This window comes from Macaca mulatta, chromosome 19 (assembly GCF_049350105.2).
Source record: "Macaca mulatta isolate MMU2019108-1 chromosome 19, T2T-MMU8v2.0, whole genome shotgun sequence".
Classification (NCBI taxonomy): Eukaryota; Metazoa; Chordata; class Mammalia; order Primates; family Cercopithecidae; genus Macaca; species Macaca mulatta.
The window spans coordinates 54,111,778-54,122,899 of NC_133424.1; the positions used below are offsets into that span (position 1 = coordinate 54,111,778).

At 40.5% G+C, this 11,122-nt stretch overlaps 1 long non-coding RNA gene across 1 annotated transcript in view; it reads left to right on the forward strand.

Moving 5' to 3' along the window:
• Positions 1 to 10,591, forward strand: part of LOC144337536 (uncharacterized) — a 111,374-nt gene extending 100,783 nt beyond the window's left edge. Inside the window, exons 3-5 of the long non-coding RNA XR_013410739.1 lie at positions 1,077 to 1,280; positions 3,858 to 4,047; positions 9,956 to 10,591. This is a non-coding gene — a long non-coding RNA (uncharacterized LOC144337536). The remainder of the gene's footprint in view (positions 1 to 1,076; positions 1,281 to 3,857; positions 4,048 to 9,955) is intronic.
• Positions 10,592 to 11,122: the final 531 nt, after the last annotated feature.

Genomic DNA, 11,122 nt, shown 5'->3' on the forward strand with positions numbered 1-11,122 from the left:
GTGACATTGAATTTGTATTTTCCTAATAACTAGTGATGTTGAGTTTCCTTTCATGTCCCTCTTGATGATTTGCATATCTTCTTTGTAGAAATGTCTATTTGAGTCCTTTGCCCATTTATATAAATTGGGGGGTTTGTCTTTGTGTTATTGAGTTGTAGCCGTTCTTTATATATTCTGGGCATGAAACCATTGTCTGAGTGATTTGCAATTATTATGTCTCATTCTGTGTTTGCTCTTTTTATTTTCTTGATAATACTTTTGATGCATAAAAGGCTTACATCTTTAGCCCAATTTATCTATTTTTCCTTTTTGTTTCTCATACATTTGAGTCATACCTGAGAATCCATGGCACATTTGAGGTCATTAAGTTTTACCCCTATATCTTTTTCTAAGATTTTTTATGGTTATAGAACTTATAATTAACTCACTGATCCATATTTAGATAATTGCTTGATGTGGTTGGAAGTATAGTTCTGTAAGTTTATTGTTTTGCATATGGTTATCTAGTTCTTTCTGCACCGATATTTGAGAGGAGGATTGTTCCTCCATTAAATTATCTTAACACCCTTATGCAAGAGCAATGAACTATAAGGGTGAGGGTTTATTTCTGGACTCTCAATTCTATCCCTTTGGTTTCTATTTGTATTCTTATGCCAGCAGCTTCTGTTTTTAATAGTTGTAATGTTTTGTGAGATTTCAAAAAAGAAAGTTCAATTTCTGCAATTTATTTTGGCAAAATTGCTTTGACTCTTTCAAGGGTACTTTTTTGAAGAGCAAGGAGGCCAATGTTTTGCAATTGGGAAAGCGTTTTCTGTCTTCTTTCGGAGAAAAATTTTGTAGTCTAGAGATCTTTTCAGTAACTTTATCAAAGTAGGTAAATTATCACCACTTCCATTGCTGAGATACTGTGTTAAAATGTGTGTTGCCTCCCGTTAGGAATTGAGAGACCCTGGAAGCACTTGCCCATGTGGTGAGGGACAGTGAGCTTCTTAATGAGGGGCACAGAAGACATTGCTTTGGGACAAAATGTTGTCAAGGGAGTTGTGTGCATCTCTACTTCTTTATTTTTTGTACAGGTTACATCTCTGCTGGACATACTAGATATTGAAATCTTTGTTCCTTCTCTTGGTTCTGGGTTGGCTGACCTATCAGCTGGAGCTGGAGGACATGCCTGACAGGAGAGTGACCCCCATGGGAAAGAGCAGGGCTCAGCAGAGTGAAAGCAGCCAGGACACAGAGAAGCCAATGAGGTCTGACTCTTAGAAGCCAAAGACCAGCAGGTGAGTGTCCTCAGGGGCAAATGGACTACACTGTTACCCATTGCAGTGGACTGGAAAAAGGTAAGAGGCTTTGGATATTCCATTTTCTCTCTCAGCTCTTCAGCAGGAGATGTGGGCCCTGAACTGATACTGTCCTGCATCAGGGTCAGGGTAGACAGGAATGGTTGCATATCAGGCCTAAGTCCATGTCATCCTCTCAGACATTGCCACTGAAGATGGAGAATTTTGTTCAGAGGCCCAGCCTGGGCACATGGGAGGAACCACCTTATTAAAATTAATTTAAGAAAACAGTATGCTTGCTTTATTCTTCTCAAATAATTATTAATGTCATGTTTTGCAATGTATCTCTTAAAGGAATGGTGAGAATCATCTATGTAAAGTATGTTTTAGGTGGTCTTTTCTATAATTGCAGCTTTCACATGTTCTTAGAGAAATCATTTTCTTCGGGAACACACAGGCAGTATCTCTGTGTTGATTTCTACTGGGAAATCTTTATGCAGGGTGGAGAGAGTCACATTTCCTAATGAGAGATGGAAAGCATCTGACTACCAGAAAAAGTGTCCAAATGCTGCTGGTATGATCATGGGGCTGCAGGTAGAGGTCAGTTCAAGGAGGTATCAGGGAAAGTCATTTCGAGAGTCTTTTTTTTTTTTTTTTTTTTTTTACAAAATCGTGGGCAGAAGCCACCAGCTGAACCCACCACATATTGGAACGCACAAGGGACATGAATAGAGTTCAGTAAATTTAGAATGAAATCCAAGAGTGGGCAAGAGGTTTGAGAGGTCGACAGGTGTGAGAGGTGAATGTGTGAATGGTGAGAATATTCAAAACATCCTCTTTCTCCATAATAAGAGAGCATTTAAGTCCCTGAGTCAGACAGTGTCCAGGCCAGGGGGAGCAGGATGTTGTCAGCTCTCCTGGCCAAAAGTGAGACTCCAGCAGTGTCCAGTTACTTGGTCCAGTTTGGGATTTATTCCTATTTTAAAAATGGTCCAACAGTATACAATTTTGAAAATATACAAAAATCCCTATGCTACCATTCATAGATAGATAGCCAAGATAGCCCTAAGATAGTGAGAGAATCAGAATGGGGTTTGGGTTTATGTTGTGTATTTTTTCCTCCCAATATCTACAGAATTCCCTACATCCTACTTTTTAATGTAACCCAGTGGGTGTCATTCCCTTTCGTAGTTACAGATCTTTCCGGTTCACGGTTACAGACCCTTGGAAAACCCATACCCTTTCTGCTGTGAGGTACAGGCCGCCATGCGGCATCACCTCTAAACATGCCTTCTGGGACATCAAATTTCTGAATAAGTGAAAGTCATTTCAGTAGATATTGAAGACCTCCGTTTTACCCCTCTCACACTTGTAATTCTTCTACCAAGAGGTGATGGATTTTAGTGGTGATTTGCTTTTATAGATTAGTGAAGATTAATGCTTCTGCCAGGGGCAATTTTTTCATTGGGAAAAGCATTTGGCAAAGTCTGGAGGCATTGCTGGTTGTCAGAGCTGGGGGAGGGAGTCCTGCTGGCCTTGAGTGGGTAGAGTCCCCAGAGAGTGCTGAACATTCTAGAGCTCACAGAGCCCCACCAGCATGACCACTACAAAGTTCAATGCTGAGGAGGAGTGGAGAGCCCTGATATGCTTCCCCTAGCTTCCCTGGAGGTTTTTACTTTCTCCTTTAATCAGTCTCTACCACTTTCTCACCTCAGGTTGCTCCTGGAACTTTAATGCCCTCCTGTTGAACTTGCCCGTAGTTTAAGACATGCTGTAATCTCTTGATTTCCTTGGCCCCTTTCTGATCCTTAGCAGCGTGTCCTCTAGAGGGCACCCTCATCTTTCCAGGAGCTTCCCAGGATCCAGATGCCCCTGCCCTGTGTGGGCACCAGAGATATGGCCCTGTGCCTGTGTCCCTAAAGGTCCTGTCACTCAGGACCTTTGTGTGAGAGCAACTGAGGTGATATTACCCTCCCCTACTTTTTTTGGAACATAAAAATATGTACAAACCTGTAGAGTAAAATTTCTTAATGCATGTGAAAATTTAAAAAATACATTTTTTTGCCTCCCAAACTTTACTGGGAAAAATTTATTACAGTCCCAGTCATAAAAAATGACACCTAATCAGGGTTATTCACTGTATTGTTTGTTTAACAGCAAAATATGGGGAATAACCTAGACTTTCACCAGCACAATGCTATTTAAAGAGGTTACCTTATATCTACACAATAGAATATGATGCAGCTACATAAAAAGTATAGAATCTTTCAGCTATTCATATGGAAACACCTCCATATTGTATTTTAATTATAGCATCTAAACATCACAGAATGATATGCAGTTTTTGTACTAGATCTGACGTTAGATCATTACTTTTACTGTTTTTTTTTTTTTTTTTTAAATTTAAAAAGAGTGTCTCACTCTCATACCCAGGCTGAAGTACAGTGGCAAGATCATAATTGACTGCAGCCTCAACCTTGTGAGCTCAAGCGATCCTCCTGCTTCAGCCTCCTGAGTAGCTGGAATCACAGGCACGTGCTACCATGCCTAACTAAGTTTGTGTGTTTCTTTCCGTAGCGTTGGGGTTTCACCCAGGCTGGTGAAATCCCAGGCTGGTCTGAAACTTTTGGGCTCAAGTGATCTGTCCACTTTCAATCCCTAAATGCTGGAATTACAAGCAAGTGTCATCACACCTGATTCTGCCTTTTTTGTTTGCTTGTTTGTTTAATTGGACTGCAGTCTACTCACTCATCTCTTTCCCCATCAGGTGATTTCTATTTTTCCTCTATTTCTCTACCATATGTCCATGCCAAAATCTAGATGTATTTGCTTTTGTTTAGCATTAGATTTTTTATTTTATTTTATTTTAAAGAGAAGCCTTAGGAATGGTCTCCTAGCTGATTTTCAGGATTCTAATCTTCACTGTCTAAGCCATAATTTTGCAATTCTGGATACTGATTAGAGTTACTTGTAGGGCATTTAAAGCCTACCAATGCCTGTACCATCCCTCAAGCATATCTGATTTGACTGATGTATGGTATGGCCCATACATCAGTCAAATGCTTTCAAGGAAAAGGGTTATTTTGCAGTGGAGGAACTTTAGCCCAGTGATCAATGTTAACATCCCTAGTAATCAGAGATAACTACATCTTAGGGCATTCTAATATAATGGATGGAGAAGGTGCAGCACCATCCTTGTGGTATTCTTGTACAAAGTGTATAATCTGAGGTTAATCATGAGAAAATATTAGAAAAGTCCAAACTGAGGGTCATTCTACAAAATAAGTAACCAATACTCTTCAAAAATGTGAAGGTCTTAAAGGTAAATCCTAACTTTCCCAGATTAAAGGAGATGAGAGAACAGTACAATGAAGAGCAATACGTGATGCTAGATTGGATCCTGGTTCAGAAAAAGGACATTAGTCAGAAGATAGAGGGGATTTGGATAAGGTCTGTACAGGCATTCATTTTATAGCGTTAATAATCATTTATTGATTTTGATTATTAGGTGCATATCTTTAATGTTAATATTTGGGGAAGTTGAATGAAAAGCATATGAGGACTTTGCCTAATTTTGGAACATTTTTGAAAGTCTGAAATTATTTCAAAATTAAACATGAAAAGTAAAGAAAAGAAACATAGACCATTTAGATATTTCTATTAAGTTTCCAAAGTTGAAGATCATTTCCCAACTTATCTTGCCTAATACTGGTCAGAGTAATCTTCCTGGAAATGCTGTTTGTCATGTTTGTGACCTTCTTAAAGCTTTCCAGTGACTCCTCTTATCTGTAGGATGATGTTCCCATTATGTGGTCTGCCATTCAATGTCCTCATAGCATGGCCCTAATCTCCTTTTATTTTGATCTGTGTTGAAAGACCTGACCAACATTTTACTTTCTTTCTTCTTTTTCTTTCTTTCTTTCTTTCTTCTTCTTTTTTAAAATTATGCTTTAAATTCTAGGGTACATGTGCACAACGTGCATGTTTGTTACATATGTATACTTGTGCCATGTTGGTGGGCTGCACCCATGAACTCGTCAGCACCCATGAACTTGTCATTTACATCAGTTATAACTCCCAATGCCATCCCTCCTCCCTTCCCATAATAGACCCTGGTGTGTGATGTTCTCCTTCCAGATTCCAAGTGATCTCATTGTTCAATTTCCACCTATGAGTGAGAACATGTGGTATTTGGTTTTCTGTTCTTGTGATAGTTTGCTGACAATGATCGTTTCCAGCTGCATCCATGTCCCTACAAAGGACATGAATTCATCCTTTTTTATGGCTGCATAGTATTCCATGGTGTATATGTGCCACATTTTCTTAGTCCAGTCTGTCACTGATGGACATTTGGGTAGATTCCAAGTCTTTACTATTGTGAATAGTGCCGCAATAAACTTATGTGTGAATGTGTCTTTATAGCAGCATGATTTATAATCCTTTGGGTATATAACCAGTAATGGGATGGCTGGGTCATATGGTATTTCTAGTTCTAGATCCTTGAGGAATCACCATACTGTTTTCCACAATGGTTGAACCAGTTTACCATCCCACCAACAGTGTAAAAGTGTTCCTATTTCTCCACATCCTCTCCAGCACCTGTTGTTTCCTGACTTTTTAATGATTGCCATTCTAACTGGTGTGAGATGGTATCTCACTGTGGTTTTGATTTGCATTTCTCTGATGGCCACGGATGATGAGCATTTTTTCATGTGCCTGTTGGCTGTATGCATGTCTTCTTTTGAGAAGTGTCTGTGCATATCCTTTGCCCACTTTTTGATGGGGTTATTTGCTTTCTTCTCGTAAATTTTTGAGTTCTTTGTAGGTTCTGCACATTAGCCCTTTGTCGGATGAGTAGATTGCAAAAATTTTCTCCCATTCTGTAGGTTGCCTGTTCACTCTGATGGTAGTTTCTTTTGCTGTGCAGAAGCTCTTTAGTTTAATTAAATCCCATATGTCAATTTTGGCTTTTGTTGCCATTGCTTTTGGTGTTTTAGACATGAAGTCCTTGCCCATGTCTATGTCCTGAATGGTATTACCTAGGTTTTCTTCTAGGGTTTTTATGTTTTTAGGTCTAACATTTACGTCTGTAATCCATCTTGAATTAATTTTCGTATAAGGAGTAAGGAAAGGATCCAGTTTCAGCTTTCTACTTATGGCTAGCCAATTTTCCCAGCACCATTTGTTAAATAGGAATCCTTTCCCCCTTCTTGTTTTTGTCAGGTTTGTTGAAGATCAGATGGCTGTAGATGTGTGGTATTATTTCTGAGGGCTGTGTTCTGTTCCATTGGTCTACATCTCTGTTTTGGTACCAGTACCATGCTGTTTTGGTTACTGTAGCCTTGTAATACAGTCTGAAGTCAGGTAGCGTGATGCCTCCAGCTTTGTTCTTTTGACTTAGGATTGTCTTGGCAATGCGGGCTCTTTTTTGGTTCCATATGAACTTTAAAGCAGTTTTTTCCAATTCTGTGAAGAAAGTCATTGGTAGCTTGATGGGGATGGCATTGAATCTATAAATTACCTTGGGCAATATGGCCATTTTCATGATATTGATTCTTCCTTTCCATCAGCATGGTATGTTCTTCCATTTGTTTGTGTCCTCTTTTATTTCACTGAGTAGTGGTTTGTAGTTCTCCTTGAAGAGGTCCTTTACATCCCTTGTAAGTTCGATTCCTAGGTATTTTATTCTCTTTGAAGCAATTGTGAATGGAAGTTCATTCATGATTTGGCTCTCTGTTTGTCTGTTACTGGTGTATAAGAATGCTTGTGATTTTTGCACATTGATTTTGTATCCTGAGGCTGTCAAAGTTGCTTATCTGCTTAAGGAGATTTTGGGCTGAGATGATGGAATTTTGTAAATATACAATCATGTCATCTGCAAAGAGGGACAATTTGACTTCTTCTTTTCCTAACTGAATACCCTTGATTTCTTTCTCTTGCCTGATTGCCCTAGCCAGAACTTCCAACACTATGTTGAATAGGAGTGGTGAGAGAGGGTATCCCTGTCTTGTGCCAGTTTTCAAAGGGAATGCTTCCAGTATTTGCCCATTCAGTATGATATTGGCTGTGGGTTTGTCATAAATAGCTCTTATCATTTTGAGATACGTTCCATCAAAACTGAATTATTGGGAGTTTTTAGCATGAAGGGCTGTTGAATTTTGTCAAAGGCCTTTTCTGCATCTATTAAGATAATCATGTGGTTTTTGTCTTTGGTTCTGTTTATATGTTGGATTACGTTTATTGATTTGTGTATGTTGTACCAGCCTTGCATCCCAGGGATGAAGCCCACTTGATCATTGTGGATAAGCTTTTTGATGTGCTGCTGGATTCGGTTTGCCAGTATTTTATTGAGGATTTTTGCATCGATGTTCATAAGGGATATTAGTCTAATATTCTCTTTTTTTGTTGTGTCTCTGCCAGGTTTTTGTATCAGGATGATGTTGGCCTCATAAAATGAGTTAGGGGGGAATCCCTCTTTTTCTATTGATTGGACGCCATTATGTAATGGCCTTCTTTGTCTCTTTTGATCTTTGATGGTTTAAAGTCTGTTTTATCAGAGACTAGGATTGCAATCCTGCTTTTTTTTTGTTCTCCATTTGCTTGGTAGATCTTCCTCCATTCCTGTATTTTGAGCCTATTCGTGTCTCTGCATGTGATATGAGTCTCCTGAATACAGCAAACTGATGGGTCTTGACTCTTTATCCAATTTGCCAGTCTGTCTCTTTTAATTGGACCATCTAGTCCATTTACATTTAAGGTCAATAATGCTATGTGTATCCTGTCATTGTGATATTAGCTGATTATTTTGCTCCTTAGTTGACGCAGTTTCTTCCTAGCATCGATGGTCTTTACATTTTGGCATGTTTCTGCAATGGCTGGTACCAGCTGTTCCTTTCCATGTTTAGTGCTTCATTCAGGATCTCTTGTAAGGCAGGCCTGGTGGTGACAAAATCTCTAAGCATTTGCTTGTCTGTAAAGGATTTTATTTCTCCTTCACTTATGAAACATAGTTTGGCTGGATATGAAATTCTGGAATGAAAATTCCTTTCTTTTAGAATGTTGAATATTGGCCCCTCTCTCTTCTGACTTAGAGAGTTTCTGCTGAGAGATCCACTGTTAGTCTGATCGACTTCTCTTTGTGTATAACCCGACTTTTCTCTCTGGCTTCCCTTAACATTTTTTCCTTCATTTCAACTTTGGGGAATCAGACAATTATGTGTCTTGGAGTTGCTCTTCTCGAGGAGTATCTTTGTGGCATTCTCTGTATTTCCTGAAGTTGAATGTTGGCCTGCCTTACTAGGTTGGGGAAGTTCTCCTGGATGATATCCTGCAGAATATTTTCCAACTTGGTTCCATTTTCCCCATCACTTTCAGGCACACCAATCAGACGTAGATTTGGTCTTTTCACATAATCCCATACTTCTTGTAGGCTTCTTCATTTTTTTTTACTCTTTTTTCTCCACTCTTCTCTTCTCACTTCATTTCATTCCTTTGATCTCCAATCGCTGATATTCTTTCTTCCACTTGATCTAGTGGGTTACTGAAGCTTGTGCATTTGTCATGTATTTCTTGTGTTATGGTTTTCATCTCTATCAGTTCTTTTAAGGTCTTCTCTGCATTGATTATTCTAGTTATCCGTTCATCCATTCTTTTTTCAAGGTTTTTAGTTTCTTTGCGCTGGTTATGTACTTCCTCCTTTAGTTCTGAGAAGTTTGATCGACTGAAGCCTTCTTCTCTCAACTGGTCAAAGTCATTCTCTGTCCAGCTTTTGTCCATTGCTGGCAATGAGATGCATTCCTTTGGAGAGGGAGATGCACTCTGATTTTTTGAATTTCCAGCTTTTCTGCACTGCTTTTTCCCCATCTTTGTGGTTTTATCTGCCTTTGGTCTTTGATGATGGTGAGGTACTTATGGGGTTTTGGTGTGGGTGTCCTTTCTGTTTGTTAGTTTTCCTTCTAACAGTCAGGACCCTCAGCTGCAGATCTGCTGGAGTTTGCTTGAGGTCCATTCAGACCTTGTTTGCCTGGGTTTCAGCAGCGGAGGCTGCAGAAGATAGAATATTGCTGAACAGCGATTGCTGCTGTCTGATTCTTGCTCTGGAAGCTTTGTCTCAGGGCTGTATCCTGCCATGTGAGGTGTGAGGTGTTGGTCTGCACCTAGTGGGGGATGTCCCCCAGTGAGGCTACTCTAGGGTTAGGGACCCACTTGAGCAGGCAGTTTGTCCATTCTCAGATCTCAACCTCTGTGCTGGGAGAGCCACTGCTCTCTTCAAAGCTGTCAGACAGGGTCATTAACATCTGCAGATGTTTCTGCTGCATTTTTTTTAGCTATGCCCTGTCTGCAGAGGTGAAGTCTACAGAGACAGGCAGGCCTCCTTGAGCTGTGGTGGGCTCCACCCAGTTCAAGGTTCCCAGAGGCTTTGTTTACCTACTTAAGTTTCAGCAATGGCGGGTGCTCCTCCCCCAGCCTCGCTGCTGACTTGCAGTTAGATCTCAGACTTCTGTGCTATCAATGAGGGAGGCTCCATGGGCATGGGACCCTCCCACCATGTGGGATATAATCTCCTGGTGTGCCGTTTGCTAAGACCCTTGGTAAAATACAGTATTAGGGTGGGAGTTACCTGATTTTTCAGGTGTTGTGTGTCTCAGTTTCTAAAGGGATTCCCTTCTCCCTAGCACTTCCCAGGTGAGGTGATTCCTCGAACTTCTTCAGCCCTCACTGGTTGGGCTGCACCAGCTGACCAGCACCAATCGCCCGAAACTCCCCAGTGAGATGAACCCAGTACCTCAGTTGAAAATGCAGAAATCACCTGTCTTTTGTGTCACTTGTGCTGGGAGCTGGAGGCTGGAGCTGTTCCTATTCAGCCATCTTGCTCCGGGGCCATTTTACTTTCTTATGGCCAAATTTGTTCTAATTTATTCTTGCTTATATAATGCCCTTCCTTGTCTTCTCAGCTGTAGCACTTCAGTCAAGGTTGTGGGAAATATTTTAGAAGAAAAATTGTAAAGATAGTTATAGGAAATAATCACAAACCTTCCTGGAAGTCTGGGGATTTGCATGGCTTCAGTAAAATGTTTGGCTGAAGGTAGCTGAATTATCTTAAAAGCTTAGGGCATAGATATACAGGAATGTAGAGGTGTTTATCTAAATAGCTTGTTTACTCAGGCCGTCCTAAAACCAACATTTAATCTTCTGCTGGGGGAACTATTCTCCTGGAAGTCAGCAATGTCAATTACCTTCTAATTGTGTTTACTCAAGATTTTTGTCACTTAATCTGTACTAAATAAATGCAAACTTCACTGGCTGATCAAGGCTGCTGCTGTTAACTCTTTACTGGACACTTCTTGGTATTGGGGAGTGACTCGGCCACCTAGCCTGCTCTTTCACTGGATATTTGTGTCTGAGTGTATTTGTTCATCCATTGCTGGGTCAGGGTCTGCCAGTCAGACCCAGACAGTTGGTGCCCCATGTGAGGACCTGGCAAGTTGGTGCCCAGGTCTGAGGTATAGCTGCAAACAATCACGACAGAACCCTCGAAAATGAAGGTGAAGACTGTGCGGTTGGTAAGCCAGTAAGTCGATAAGTCAGTAGGTCAGTAGGTCATCGGTGCCTGCTTGAGATCTCCAAGTTCGAGGGAATTGTTCAGGGCAGGGTTTTATCTCGGGACAACAGTTATCAGCACAACAGAAGCAGAATCTAAAAGTATTCAAACAGCTGCTTAAAGTCACTGGAGCCTCGGATTTGCAGGCTCAATTAAGGGACCTAATGCAAATTGTATCACTTAACCCATGGTTCCTGAAAGAAGGTAAGCTAGACTTAGAGCTTTGGGATCAAGTGGGAAG